This window comes from Lissotriton helveticus, chromosome 5_1, assembly GCF_964261635.1.
Source record: "Lissotriton helveticus chromosome 5_1, aLisHel1.1, whole genome shotgun sequence".
In the NCBI taxonomy this organism is placed as follows: domain Eukaryota; kingdom Metazoa; phylum Chordata; class Amphibia; order Caudata; family Salamandridae; genus Lissotriton; species Lissotriton helveticus.
This window is the reverse complement of record NC_136065.1, coordinates 1,097,027,334-1,097,041,818: the sequence shown is the minus strand read 5'-3', so window position 1 is coordinate 1,097,041,818 and position 14,485 is coordinate 1,097,027,334. Positions and strand designations below refer to the sequence as shown.

Below are 14,485 nucleotides of genomic sequence, written 5' to 3'. Positions count from 1 at the left end.
CTCCGCAGCAGTCAAGTGGGATTCTTGTAGGAATACTATGTGTGCGCGCCGCCTAATTAATTGTGCATGAACTCTAAACCGTTTGTGGACCACCCCAGACCCCGCACATTCCAGGTAATCACATTATAGCTGTCCTGCATCCGTATCTGTGATGTACCAAGGGGAAACTTATGTGCAACGTTGTGGGAGTAGCGATGTTCCGGGTAGCGCAAGTGGTAGGCCAGATCCTAAACATTACTGAACTAACTTCTACAATACTCGGGCCAGCTATTCGAACTATGCTGGCCCAAACCATACTCACAACAGTGCTAACTTGTAACAGTGTGCGAGTTGCTTTCGCTGAAAGGGGGTGCATGTCTATAGACTGCCCAGCCAGGTTAAAACATCTTGAGCTCCATGCAGCCCGGACCGTTTTGAACATCATATTTCGCAGTTCGAACCCAGAGGCGTAGCCCATAGCACTAAATACATATCTGACAGACAGTGAGGTGAATATAATTCTCGTCTAGTCCCAGCATTAATCTCTACTAAGCATCAACCCAAGAACCCATCAGCAGTTTGGGGTGTAATGTTACTGAACAAGTTAAGACTGGATTCGGAGTCTGATCGATTCGAGACACCTTCAGAAGAGTCTGAAAGAATTGGATGGGTTTCATCTCTGAACCTGGTGGCCGTCTCCAACGCCTCCGCCCGATCCTATAGGGCCTGTGCTGGTGTGGAAATCCTGGATTTTGCTGTGAGCACCTGCCGGAGGCGTTTCGATTTGCGGACTCGTCTCGACCTCCGCGAGGCAGCGGCCATTTGCGAAGAGGGGCCGGACCCCGCCAGTGGGAACATAATTTCGATCCATTCTTCCACTTCTTCGGGGGTTTCTTATGGTTGTGTATCACTTTTGGCTTGGCCGGGAACAACAGTTCATATTTGACATCGAGCGCTCTGAGTTTCGTCTTTGCATCTTGGTAACGGGCGCGCTTGCTTTGGACCAGGGCGGTGTAGTCTGGGTATAGGGATACCCGTTGGTTCTCATATTGTATTTGTACTCGCCTTTTGCAACAGGGTGTAACAGTCTCTAAAGTTCAGGATTTTGACAATTATGGGCCTGGGGCGAGCCCCCGCTGCTGGTCTGCCAATCTGGATTCTATGCACCCTCTACACAGAAAAGTTCTGAGAGGCCTTCCGGGGCCACAAGGTCCCTGAACCACTGCTCCATGAATTTGGTAGCGTCCGTCCCCTCGCATCTTTCCGGCAGGCTATGACACGAATGTTGTTGCGTCTGGCCCGTCCCTCCGTGCCGTCCACCTTCTCCTGTAGTCCAGCCACTTGTTTTTGAAGCTGCGCGAGTTGGGCACTGTGATCCTTTTGTTGTGGTACCAGTTCCGTTAGTGCGAGTTTGCTCTCCTTGACAACCACGGCAAGCTTGTCATAGTCAGCTTTGAGGAGAGTGAGTCCCGTTGTTAAAAGTCCCAATTTTTTGCTCAATGGCCATTCGTGAGTCACGCACCTCTTTTAGGATAAGGTCCAGCTTGTCTGAGGGGGACCCCGAGTCAGTGGGCGGGATACTGTTAGGCGTCTGCATGACGGCAGGGTTGTCATCAAGTCTGTTGAGTGTCAGCAGTGCCGGCCACTGTCCCCTTGGCTCTCGGGCGGCGTATTGCGGCGCAGTCGAGAGGCGCCTGATGTAGCCCCCTAATAAGCGGCTGTTCACCGCTACAGAAATTGGCCAGACAGCACCTAGCCGTCCGTGGGTGGTCTCTTCGTCGCCTAGGCCCTACCAGGTAATGGCCCAGGGCTCACCGTGCAGCGACTGCGTGTGGGTCGGGGGTCGATCTTCGAGGCCCCACACAATCTCGCGTCAGCCAGTAATGTCTCTCCCAGCCGGCGCTGTACTCCCGGTGCTACTCAGGTGCGGGGGGCCCAGTTAGGAGGACGTAATGTCGTTGCAGGTGGCTCACCACAGACGTCCCCTCAGGCAGGCAGTGCACCCAGAGTACCTGGGTTCTGGCACAGCCAGAGCTATATCTCACCCAGTGGCGTGGTCCCAACATCGCACACCGCAGTGTGTAGGCAGCCTATTTATGCAGGCAGAGCCAGGCGCCACTAAGCAGTAGGGTCGGTTTTTCCCCTATCACAAGGGTGGCGCAGCAAGTCCGGGCTCACATTCTTCTGTCCCCAGCAATCCGGGTCGCCAGCCCCAGATCCTCGCCGGAGTCCAGCAACATACACAGTGTTTAGGGCGGCGACAAGGAGGGGGGACGGACCAGCACTCAACTCACAGCCCCTGATTACCGCCCGGGGCAGTCATCCACCGTCCGCATCACAATGCTCCATTAGCGATCCCAGTGGTGTAGCATTCTTGATGTATAAAACCCTAATGACATCTAAAGGAAAAAAGGTAGCTCTACCCAAATGATCCATGATAAGCTGCTACTGTTACACTTCTGGCTTCTCTCATTCTATTAAGTTGCCTAGGATGATGAGCTTCTTAAATTGCTTCAGACTGAAACATTACTGAAGTCCTTAGGTGCTGAAAAATGCCCCTTTTTGACATGGTCACCCCCACATTTTGCCTGGTATTTTATGCAATTTGGACAGGGAGTGCACTCGGTTCCTGCTGAACAGATTCTCAGTACCAGATCGCTTTCCCTAAACTACAATTATTTTCCCAATGGGCAATACCTTTAGCATCCCCTCTAAGTCCCAAGTAAATGGTACCCATGGTCCATAGCGCAAGGAAGCTAAAGAAGGTCCCTAAGGGCTGCAGCAGGTATTGTGCCACCCTTAGGGGACCCCTCATCATAACCATGCAGACTGCCTTTGCAGGATGTGTGTCTTAGTTCAGACAAAAGAGAAAACATGACATGGCACACAGCCCTGTATGCCATGCCTGCAGACACTGCAAGTAGCAGAGGTAAGTCAGCCCTACAGCAGGACTTAGAGCCCTAAGGCATGGTGCACAATACTACATGTGTGGACATATCTGCATTCATGCAGATATGTCCACACATGTAGTATTGTGCAGATATGCCCCAGTGCTGGCCAGTTCAATTACTGCCGGTACAAGTGCTCAGGAAAGCCATTTTAAGTATATGTGCTGGGGCACTGGTCAACAAGAGTTCAACAGCAACATGATGATTTAACTGAAACCAAAGATGTTTGGGAATCAAACATCTTGTATTAAAATATCCACACTAATTCGAGTGATGGATTTATTGAAATATGCACCCAGAGGGCACCTTAGAGGTTCCCCTTGAAAACCTACCAACTAGTAGTTTACTGGTTTCGGTTTCTGCCCAGCCTACCACCACAGGCGAGTGTCTGACTCCTCCACTGCACCGCCCCCCCCTCCGCAATCGGTGAGGGCCTATGCTCTCAGGAGGTCAGGAAAGCCCACTACAGCAGGATGACCTGTAAATGAGCATTCCAAAGCAGGGAGCTTCAAAGTGTCTGCAGCCTTTGGTATGCAAATCTCGCTTCCTTGCCCCCCACACCTGCCGCTGTATTGCACCTCTGCACCCGGAGGCCCCAGTGCTGTCTGAGGGGACCTGTTGGTGCTGCCTTGGACCCTGTCCCATACCCACCTTAAGTCTGGAAGATTGGCCCTGTAAGTCGCTGTAAAGCACCTGTTTACAGTATATGCCTATCCTCTATAGGATAACATTACAACTTTTGAAAATTAAATATTTCTAACTCTAAATGTACATACCTAATCGTGATGATTTTGGTGCTAACTATATATATAAAGATATGTGTTGTTTCTATAAATTGGTGTGGATCTCCTTACTGAGTTGTGTGCATCATTTATTGACTGTGTGTATGCAGCAGATGTCTAACTCTCTGATAAGCCTAAAGTTGCTTGACCACACTAACCCCTAAGGGAGTACCTTGGGATTGCCAGAGCAAGCCCCTGTCCACTTATAATAGAAAACTGGACTCTTTGCCCAGTATTATTATTCTACCTTTAAGGGGAGGGGGGTTGCATGTCAATTATCGATTTTATTTTTGTTTCTGCTCAATTGTTCCTGCTTATTGATATTTTTAACATCATCCACAGACCCTTTCGTAAAAATAACCCTTTGTCCCTAGCCCTGGCTGGTTACATGGCCCCTCAGCTTCCCTGGGGTGGTGGTGAAGCGTGGGGGGGATTTCCCTGGTGGATCAGGGTAGAAGGCTTAACTGGGCCCAGGTGGATCCTTTGCTCCTCAAAGCTTCCCTTTTTGCTAAGCATGCACAGGAGTTTGCTATCTGCTTGGATATAAATGCAGAGGGAACAGGGGTCTTAAATGCTTTTGATGGTGTTACCCAGGGCGTTCTTAACCTACTGACAATAATGACTCCCAACACGGGTCCCCAAGACACTAAACGGTTTGTTAGGGATTGTACGGGGTCCCTTTGGCAGTTGAAGGCTGCACTTAAGCAGTCGCCTAGGGATAAGAGTTTGGTCACAGGGTGTAGGCAGATCTATAAGAAAGCCTTAGCCAACTGCAAAACTACTCTACGGAAGATAGCATGAGAGGAGATATGTCAGGTGTGAGAGAACGGGGCCAGCCCTCTCTTCTAGAAGGTGGTAAATGGTTGCTCATTCTGAATCTTTACTCTTAGTTTTTATGAACTTGACGTCCGCATTCGACCGGGCCAACTGCGCTAAACTTGCTCTCCATGGGGGGGGGGGGGGGGGGGGGGAGACCTGAACATTGAGGCCCTCTTAGCTAATTTACATTCGGATACCTCCGTCTCAGTGCGTTTTTTCACAGGATGCGGCTTGTACCCGGTCATTCCCCACTAGCAGTACTGTTCGCCAGGGCTGCATCCTTGAGATACTTTTGTTTATCTTATACGTGAATGGGTTGGAACTTGCCCCTCCTTTTAGCAGAGACAGACTGCCCTAGGGTAGAAGCTAGATTCGTTCCAGTTTTGTTATATGCCGATGATGAGGTACTCATGGCCTTTACGGTCGGGAAGATGAACTTACTCTTAGACACGCTTGACACCTTTACCATCCAGTCTCCTAGATCTAGGGCAGATAGATCTTGAACCAGGATGAGCATTCTGAATTTATCCTTTTTCAGAAAGCAGTTTAGAGGACAACGATTTGAAATAGGATGAAGACCTCAGTCCTCATTTGGCACAAGGAAATAACAAAAATAACATCCAGTCCCCGTTTCTAATCCTAAATCCCTTTCTGTGGCTCTTTTGTCCAATAGAGCATAAACTTTAAGCAGTATAATGGATGAATAGCCCCTTGGAGTTAATAACTTATCCTGTCTCCTGCAGGGTGGCAATGCACCACTGACGGCGTACCAAAGAGGCTTGGAAGCAAAGGTGGAGGTCAGGGGGCCAGGGGCAGCACAGTAATTTGACATTGGTGGCCTGAACTTTCTTGGTTAGGTTTGACAGCAGTTAGTTGATTGCTGCTACGGGGGACACAGGGTAATGCCTATGCTCCTGCATACTTCATGAATTCAGTGGGTGGAGGGCTCATTCGTTTTAAAAAAAAGCTATTGCATGGTTTTAAATTTGCCCTGAACACCTACCTGGCTGTATCTGCCTGCTCTGGTGCCCCGGGTCCACCGCAGCCTTGTGGCTGATTGATGTGGAGGGCTGAAAGAAGAGCAACCACAGGAAATACTCACTTCCGGTAGCGCGCACTGACCCGCCATTTTGGTCAGCGGTCTAGTTGTTCTACGCCCCCCAACATCTATTTTTAGGCGGGTATGGAGCTCGAGCGCAGCGGACGCGCCGGCGGCGCGCAAAAGGCAAGCCCGTCTGCGCCAGTCCGCGCCAGGACGTTGCCTCTTGCCAGAAGTGCTGGCCGTTGTGCATTAGGAAGACGCACTTCCTCAAAAGAAGCTCTGTTAAGCCTGCTTCCGTCAGCCCACTTGTGTACAAGCCCCCCATTACACCCGCTGAGTGGCCCTACTAGATGCTCGTGTGGCAGGTTCTCACTTGCCAAACCCTTGCCCCTGCCTACCTTCTTTGTCACACCTCCCCAACGTCGGCTTAAAATTATACAGCTGAATGTAAGATCTCTAGTCAAGCACCACGCTGAAATTTACGACCTCATAAGAGATGAAAGCCCAGACATATTCTTTTTGACTCATGGCTTAATGAGGATGTGGTAGCCGAGCCTAATTTGGCTCTCCCCCCTGACTACTCTATCTATATGATCAATCGAGAAACCAGGGGAGGAGGCATTGCTGTTATCACCACATCCTGCTATTCCTGTCTCTTCAACAAGATGAATATAGAGGGCTGCGAAAGTGCTCGTTTTTGCATCTCCGTGAGCCCCCATCTTACTCTTTCTGGGCTACTGATCTATAGACCTCCAGGACAGGCGACTGACTTTAAAAACGCTCTCTTAGAGACAGTTGGTTAACTTGCTATAGGAACTGCCAACTTTAGCATCTTTGGTGATTTAAATCTCCATTTTGACCTCGTACAGGACCAGACTATCATCAGCCTGTTGGCTGATCTAGCTGCATTTCAACTCCATCAAAAGGTCACTAGCCCCACTCATGTAGGAGGCCACCTGCTAGATCCCATATTTACGAACATAGAGACTGCTACAGTAATGACCCCTATCCCGATGGCCTGGTCTGAACATTCGATGGTCGAACTGACCCTCCCTATATCGGAGCAACTACATAAGAACACCCAACGGGCGGCATATAAACGTCCTTGGCGAAAACTCAAACTTGAGGACTTCCACCATCTCCTTAGAGAGGATCCTCCAGGTCCTTTCTATAATGTTGAGGCAGATTACGATATGTTCTGTGCTTGGATCACCAAGGCACTCGACTCCCTAATTCCGGCAACCTGGATTAAAGGACGCGACCAAGAATCTAGCCCCTGGTACAACGATACCCTGAAACTATTGAGGAAAGCATGTAAAAGAAATGAAAGGGATTGGAGAAAAGATTAAATCCCGGGAAAAAAAGTATTGTACTTGGCCGAATTAAAGGCATATCATAGGGCTATCTGCAAGACACGAGCAGCTTATTATGCCAACGAGATTAGACTTAGCTCCAACCCTGCCAAATTTATATTTAAAGTCCTTAAAGACCTCAGTGCTAAAAAAGGTACCGATAACCACTTCAGAACTCCATTGTGAGGATTTAGCCTCCTTCTTCTTGGAGAAAGTAAGAGCAATCTATCAGTTTTTCCCTCCTGTGAACACTTTTGGCACACATACTTCCTCCAGCCCCAGGCCGGTCTCGTGCCTTAATATCATTCCAGAGATCTCCTCCGAAGAACTTAGTAAACTGCTCATGAAAATCAAATCTGGCTCCCCAGCCGATCCGCTTAAGCCAGCTCAGTTCAGAGAATCCTCCTCGCTCTGTCTGTCACCTCTGCGCCAGCTAATCAATACCTCTTTTTCATCTGCCACTGTGCCTGCCAAGTGGAAACAGGCTTGGGTTTCCCCTATCCTTAAAAAGCCCACCCTGTATTCAACGAAGCCCGAGAATTATAGACCCATTTCTCTCCTCCCCTGGATGTCAAAGGCTGCCGAAGCCCATGTTAATAGCATACGTACCAACTTTTTCCTCTCTAACAACATACTAGATGAAACTCAACATGGCTTCTGCGCCGGCCATAGCACAGAGACTGCTCTCCTTGCTATGGCGGAACACCTGCGGACCATTCATGACTCTGGTCAAACGGCGGAGCTGATTTTATTAGATCTCAGTGCCGCCTTTGACACGGTCTCGCATGAGGTTCTGCTCCGTCGACTGGAGGAGGTAGGGATCTCAGATCTGGCCCTTGATTGGTTCAGGTCCTTTCTGACAGGAAGATCCTTTTGCGTGTCCAGTCCCCCGTTCCTATCCCAAGCTCATCCGATTGAACAGGGCGTTCCTCAGGGCTCAGCTTTGAGCCCCACTTTGTTCAATCTCTATGTTCGGCCACTAGCTGCTGTCGCCAGAAAATGGGGCCTCACCATGGTCTCATATGCGGACAACACGCAGTTGGTGGCTGCTCTCTCGGATGGCTCGAGTTTGAACGTTTCCAAGTTTAAAAACGGACTTGCTGCCGTGGCAGACTGGATGACATCAAATTATTTGCAATTGAATGCAAAAAAACTGAAGTCTTGATAGTCTGTAAGATCACTGATTTATGGGGTGACCAGTGGTGGCCTTCTGCTTTAGGTAAGGCTCCCGAACCTAGAAATGAGGTTAAAAACTTGGGGGTGTGGATAGACTCCTCCCTTAGTTTCCGCTACCACACAAAAAAAAACGCTGCCACTTGTTTCGACATTCTACAAGGTATTTATTAAACCTATCTTTAAATTCTTTGACGCATCCACTCGACAGCTGATAATTCAGCCTACTATCCTCTCTCGTTTGGACTACGCTAGCTCTCTGCTTTTAGGGGCTAATCAAGCAGAGATCATTCGGATGCAGCGTATCCAGAACGCAGCTGCCAGGGCCTTAGTTGGCCTTCCACAGTTCTGCTCTGCTGCCAATACCATCTGGAGGCTCCACTGGCTCCCTATGGCACAAAGGATTCAGTTAAAGCGCTCTGCCTGTCCTTTAAATTCTGAAATTGGCCACGCCTAAAATGCTTGATAACCTGCTGATTCCATACGTCCCCTCTCGTGCACTACGCTCTACGGGGCAGCACTTGGTCACGGTGCCTCGGATAAAACGCTGCAGAGCGGGTGGTCGCTCCTTCTGCTATCTGGCAGCAAAATTGTGGAATTCATTACCAACCCACATACGAGAACGAGATGACCTGCTGACCTTCAGGAAGGCAATTAAGACCCATCTCTTTCCCTTAAAAAAATAATATCTCATGGGAATATGTCTTACTGGGTCTCCCTGTAGTATGCTTTTCTTGTTGCTGCTGTAAGCGCAGGGACGCCTCTTCGATGGGGCAGCTGAGCGCTATATAAGTATTTATAACATAACATAACATAACTTCAACCCTGAAAGGACAGGAGGGTCGGCTACTGAGGCGGTGGCCTTTTGCATTAAGTTTGCCTTTAAAGCCATCCGTTGCCTTGAAAGGGATGAAGTTCCTGTGGCTACTGCCAGTACTGGCGTAGAAAGGTGTTATACACTGGCAGATCACCGCCACTGTCATCACAATGAAAACATTAATATCTTGTGCCATCTCCATGAAAGGAGCAACATGTGGCATTAGAGACAAGGGTGCTATACGAGATGCCCATTTTCCAGGGGCTACACGTACTGGCCCTAGGAATACAAGATTAGCAAGACACCTTGGCAGAGCGCATATTGTGCCGCAAAGATTGTGGTGGGCTTGCCACCATTATCAATTACGATTAAGGCACAAGAATACATTTTAAGGAGCTCTACACCAACTGTTACAAAGGGGCTACATATCCTATGATACCTACAGCAACCATGTTGGGTAGGTCCCACATACAAACTGCGTCCTGCCCAAAGACAAGCACTCAGTAGAACCGGTATTGGAGAGTAGCTGGTCTGGAGATTGCTTTCAGTCTCAGGTTTTGCTGGATTAGTCAGAATATTATTTATTAAATGTGTATTCCTTTAAGGGAGCACCTGCACCAGTACTTTATATATATATTTTTTTGAAAGCCTTTATTAACATCAAAAGGAGAGACAAGTCAAGGCCTACAACCAAGCCGGCCGGCCGCAATGTGCAAAGCAAGCAAAGGTCTCAAGACAAACATTACAGAATCAGTCAGCACAGAGCAGAGGCCGTACAATCGTAGAAGGGGAGAAGAAACGTAAGAATCAAAGGGCTAGGACACAGGAGTAAATAGGCTTAATTTTATAATATGGGGAAAAAGGCGCATGACAGGCTCACTTTCAATATAGAGACATCCGATATCTCGTAACCAACCTCAACAGTTATAAGGGGGCATGGAGATGCAGTACAGGGGGTACAAAACAATGCATTCGAGAAAATCAGGATATGTGAGACATACTCGGCCCCAGAGCATCATCCTCGTAACATGCCCGCCACCCAAAACACAACCAAGCCAAAACAGAGGGATCGGAAAAACAGTGCATCAAACCCAGCCCGTCATGATAACCTCTAGGAAACGGGGAGGAAAAGGGAAGGGGACGAAAAGGGGAGGGGGAAAGGAAGGGAAAGGAAAGGGGAGGGAGGACAAGAAAAACGATGAAAAAAGGGGAGGGAAGGAAATAGAAAAACGAAAGGAAGATGACACGCCGACACAGGCCCCCCGTGGCGGGAAAGTAGGAGACAACAGGAGTAGTAGCACAAGTGAGGGTATGGCGATCGAAGAGAAAGGCAGCCTAGACACAGCAGGAGAATTAACGGCGCCACACACCCCACCCGAAACACCCCACAGGAGGTCAGGACAGACGCGGCATCACGAAAAAGAGATACAAAAGGGCCATAGAACTTGAAAACAAACAAAAAGTAGCACCCAACCCACCCATCCCACCCTGCACCCCTGTAGAAGGCTATGGCCTACCCTTCAAACAGCGTGCCTGTCGCCCTAAACCAGAACCCGAAATATAGCAAGAAGAAAGAAAGAAGGAAGAACCAGAAAAAAGGGGGGAACAAAAGCGGAAAGAAGAATACAGGAGGGAGGAGCAGGATAACAATAATCAGAATGGTCAGCCGCCGCCCTCCGCCCTACCAGACAAGCACCGCCAATAACAGACCAGGACGACACCCCAACCTACGTCACAAAACAGAACGAGAAGGGGACCCTCCACCTTTACATGGTTAGAAACAATCGTGCTACCAAGTCGTATACCAGAAATCCAACAGGAGTCGTACATATTACCCCCAACCCTTTCGAGCGACAAACCCCACCCACCACATGTCAATGTAAAACCAGGTACTAAATACGAGATCAGCATGTAATCGAGTAGAATGGTAACTAGCATAACTACATGGGGGGTAGATAGGTCCGAAAGGGAGCAGAAGTCCAAACAGAAAGTGTAGATGCATCAACAATCGCAGTACGAGTAATGAAAAACAGGAGTTCAGTTTCACCACTGGAGCGGGCGGGGTGGTTTCTAGTATCGACACAGGCAAAGTCATCGGAGCAGGCACAGGATGCAGTCCACCAGTAGTTCCAGACAGTAATGTCGAACAGGGCCGCGGCACAGCGTCCAAGTCCCCGGGGCCCGAACCTCAAAAAACAGGGCGCCCCAAAGTCACCGGCACACTACACGATCTTCGATCAGCGGTGGAAACACTCAAGGCAATCGAGGGGGGTGAGGCAATGGAGTCAGTGAAACAGGAGGGCGATAAGAAGAAACGGCCTCCCAAAATGGCGGCAGATCGTGGCGGACCCACCGAGACGCCCGGGGCCAAGGATACGTGCAGGGATCTCAGGGCTTCCAGGATATCTCTGACCGTAGGCTCACGCCCACCGGATCCAATCCCCGCACAATTCGGCAACACGCGCCCGCTGCCACCGGGTGATTCTTGTTCAAGAGGGCCGGCCGCCATTTCGTGAATCAGCCCAGTCGCCGCCTACCAAGACCCCCGGAAAAACAGTTTGAAAATGTAGGACTTTACAAGCTCCGGGGGTCCCAGCAAGGGCGGCCAGATGCCAAAAGGATGTTTTCGCCCAATACGGGTCTCCGCCAGCACCGGCGCCCCAAATAAGCGGAGTCCGGGCACCGAGGACCAGGGCCGCCGGACAAAGCAGCGGCGGGGGGAGACCCCTTCACAGAATCAGGTCCTGGGGCTTCTCACCCACATCGGCCGCGCGGCCACCAGGTCAGGCCCGGATCAGGATCGCCGGGATCTTCGCACAACGGCTCCCATCACTGGTTCTCGCTCTCGGCCGGGGTCGAGAGCCGACGGATCCCACCGGCTAGGTCCCGGTCTAAGTCTCGCGGAGGCCCCGAGCTCGCAGAGGCCACAACTCCGGAGCCGCTGCACATCGAGACCCCTGGGTCAGATGGTAAGTACAAACAAGTCGTTCTGTTTCCAATTCCATAAAAAAGTGTCGTCCCCGGACAGGATAGAAGACAGGATAGGCAATCTGCACCAGTACTTTGAGATTCTTCCTATTGTCGAGAAGTTGATTGAAGTGGGCCACAGTTCTTGCAATTTGAGAACATGTAAAGAAAGGATCATGTTTCAGGAAAGAGATAGGAAAATTCTTTGTGATAATTGGTGAACTAGGAATTAAAATATAAAAAAAAAACTGAATAGTGAGTGGGATGACATTTTTTATATAAATCAGACTGTTACAGGGACAAACAAAGAAAGAAAAGCTACTAGAAAGAAATTGAGGAAACTAAACTGTTTAAAAACAAACTATACTGATGTTCAAATTATCATGACATGAGGTAATTTCGAAACTGGTTTATACTGAACTAGAAAGAACCCTATTGAACATAAAACATAACTATCCAAGAAAACACAGCCAAGCTTTACAAGAACCAATAAACCCCTTAAGATTTGCTGTTATTCTTTTTTATTAAGTTATTTCTTGAAGAAAATATGTACAGTGTTTATACATGGTTTCCGTTACATGTACAGCATTCTGAAAGGATTCACTATCTCCTGATAACTATGAATAAAAGAAGTGAGTACATTTTCAGGTAATGGCAGAGAAACAAGACTTAATTACTACCTTTATACGGAGGTGAAGAGTTATTATCAAAATTATGGCACACTGAATTGGTGGTGCCAGGAGGTGGACTCCAGTGAGCATCGTCTTGACCCCCAAGGATCCACGACAAAAGGCTTAGGGGTCAGGCTGTGGCCCTTATTTCTTTAAGGGGCTCTAAAACCAAGTCTGCCTGATCTCTGAAGATACGGGTGTAGTTAAATGGCATATCCATCAATGACACTTGGGTGTCACTCGAAACACTTATGGATGAAGCACTGCACTGGTACAAACTGCATAGCCTAAGTATTCAAGCGTAACTGGTCAAGAGCGGATAACATACCTTCTGCATTTTGGCCATCCTGGATGATCTGCCACAGGTTAGAGCGAAACTCATCGGGACTGCCAGCAAAATCTCCCTGACCATGTCACACAGTGTATGAGACTATTGTCCAAGAAGGCAGCTGACACTCTGAACGAAAGGCCAGCTTGGATGAGGAAAACATCTGTTTTCCAAATGTGTTCATATATTTCTACTCCCTATCAGGAGGCGCTGTAGGGAATAAGTTTGGGTTCAACCTACTGGCAGAGGTCTGCACCACAAGGCTCTTGGGCGTAGGATGCTGTGTAAGGAAGGGAGGGTCACCTGGGGCAGGTCTGTGGCATCTCACCAATTTCCTATTTACCGGTGGGCAATAGCACGGTTTGGCCCAAGTGCCTATCAGCGTGTCAATCAGACCTTCACTGAATGGGAGAAGGTGTTCTCTGGAGGTCTGCTCAGGGTGTAGCTCCTCGGTTACTATGGTGGCTTTGACCTAAATAGGTGGTAGCTGCAAATCAAGAACTGAACGTGTTTCCCGTATCCGGCGAATACCCTTCATTTCAACAAATACGGCGTAAACGCCGCTTTAATAGTGACAACAGGCATTACCCGCCTTTGTCGACCTACACTTGTGGTCCATTAACTTGGTTTCTTGTGCAGACCCGTGCACACTTCGACCTTGTGAACCCGAACAGGAGCGGTTTGGAATTATCACCGTTCCCCCGAGAACACGACCTTTTATACTAGTGCAGCCCTGAAGAGTCATTGGGTTAACACCCTTACTGACGAAACACGTGTCGGCTGGTTTCTTTTTATATGGATCTCCTCTGAACAGGAGAAACATCCATACACCAAATAAAAAAAACAAGAATGAAAATGAACACTAGTGTGTGATCTTATCCTTGGAGAACATTTTATCTCCTTACCCATATCATTGCAATTGTTGTGTGCGCTTGATTTGACATTTTTAAGAACTGAACTTTGTCTTCACGCTGGATGACTACAGTGAAAGAGGCTGATTTTTCTGTTAAGGAGCACAGAGGAGATGGGGCTTTGGGCTGGGTGGGGGTAACTCAACCAAATGTCAAGAGAGATGTCCTGATCTCTGGCCTCCTGTAGGTCCATAGGCTCCAATGTCATTACCCAGGTCATAATGGCTATGTTCTGAATCACATCTGAAAAAGACTGTGGAGTGGTTGATGGTAACTTGTAGGTAGTGGTAGGGTTTTGTCTGAATCAGAATGAGTTTGGATCAGCTCTGCTGGAACATGTACAGGATGAGATTTCTGCTGAGGTCATAGCAGATTTAACTCGAAGTTCGACAAAACATGCAATGAAATGAAGCCATCATTGCGAAAAATGAAAATGTAACAGAAACACTTCTATTAGATGTCATTCTTGTGTCATTAGCTACAGATTGGTAAGGTCATAGAGAATCACCCTCACACTGATGATTTGCTTTCTTTTAATATACAGATCTGGCATAAAATACTAGTATAAATGAAAAACTTATTAGGTATAGAAAACACACTAAACAAACATTGAGAAATTAAACACAAGACTATGTCAGTTGAGACCAAGTTCAGCAACTGTATGAGATGATTGCTCTGTGGCACGGAGTCCATAGT

At 48.4% G+C, this 14,485-nt stretch overlaps 1 protein-coding gene across 2 annotated transcripts in view; it reads right to left on the bottom strand.

Moving 5' to 3' along the window:
• SLK (STE20 like kinase) overlaps window positions 1-14,485 on the bottom strand; it is a 357,857-nt gene that overhangs the window by 164,601 nt on the left and 178,771 nt on the right. The window lies entirely within an intron of this gene.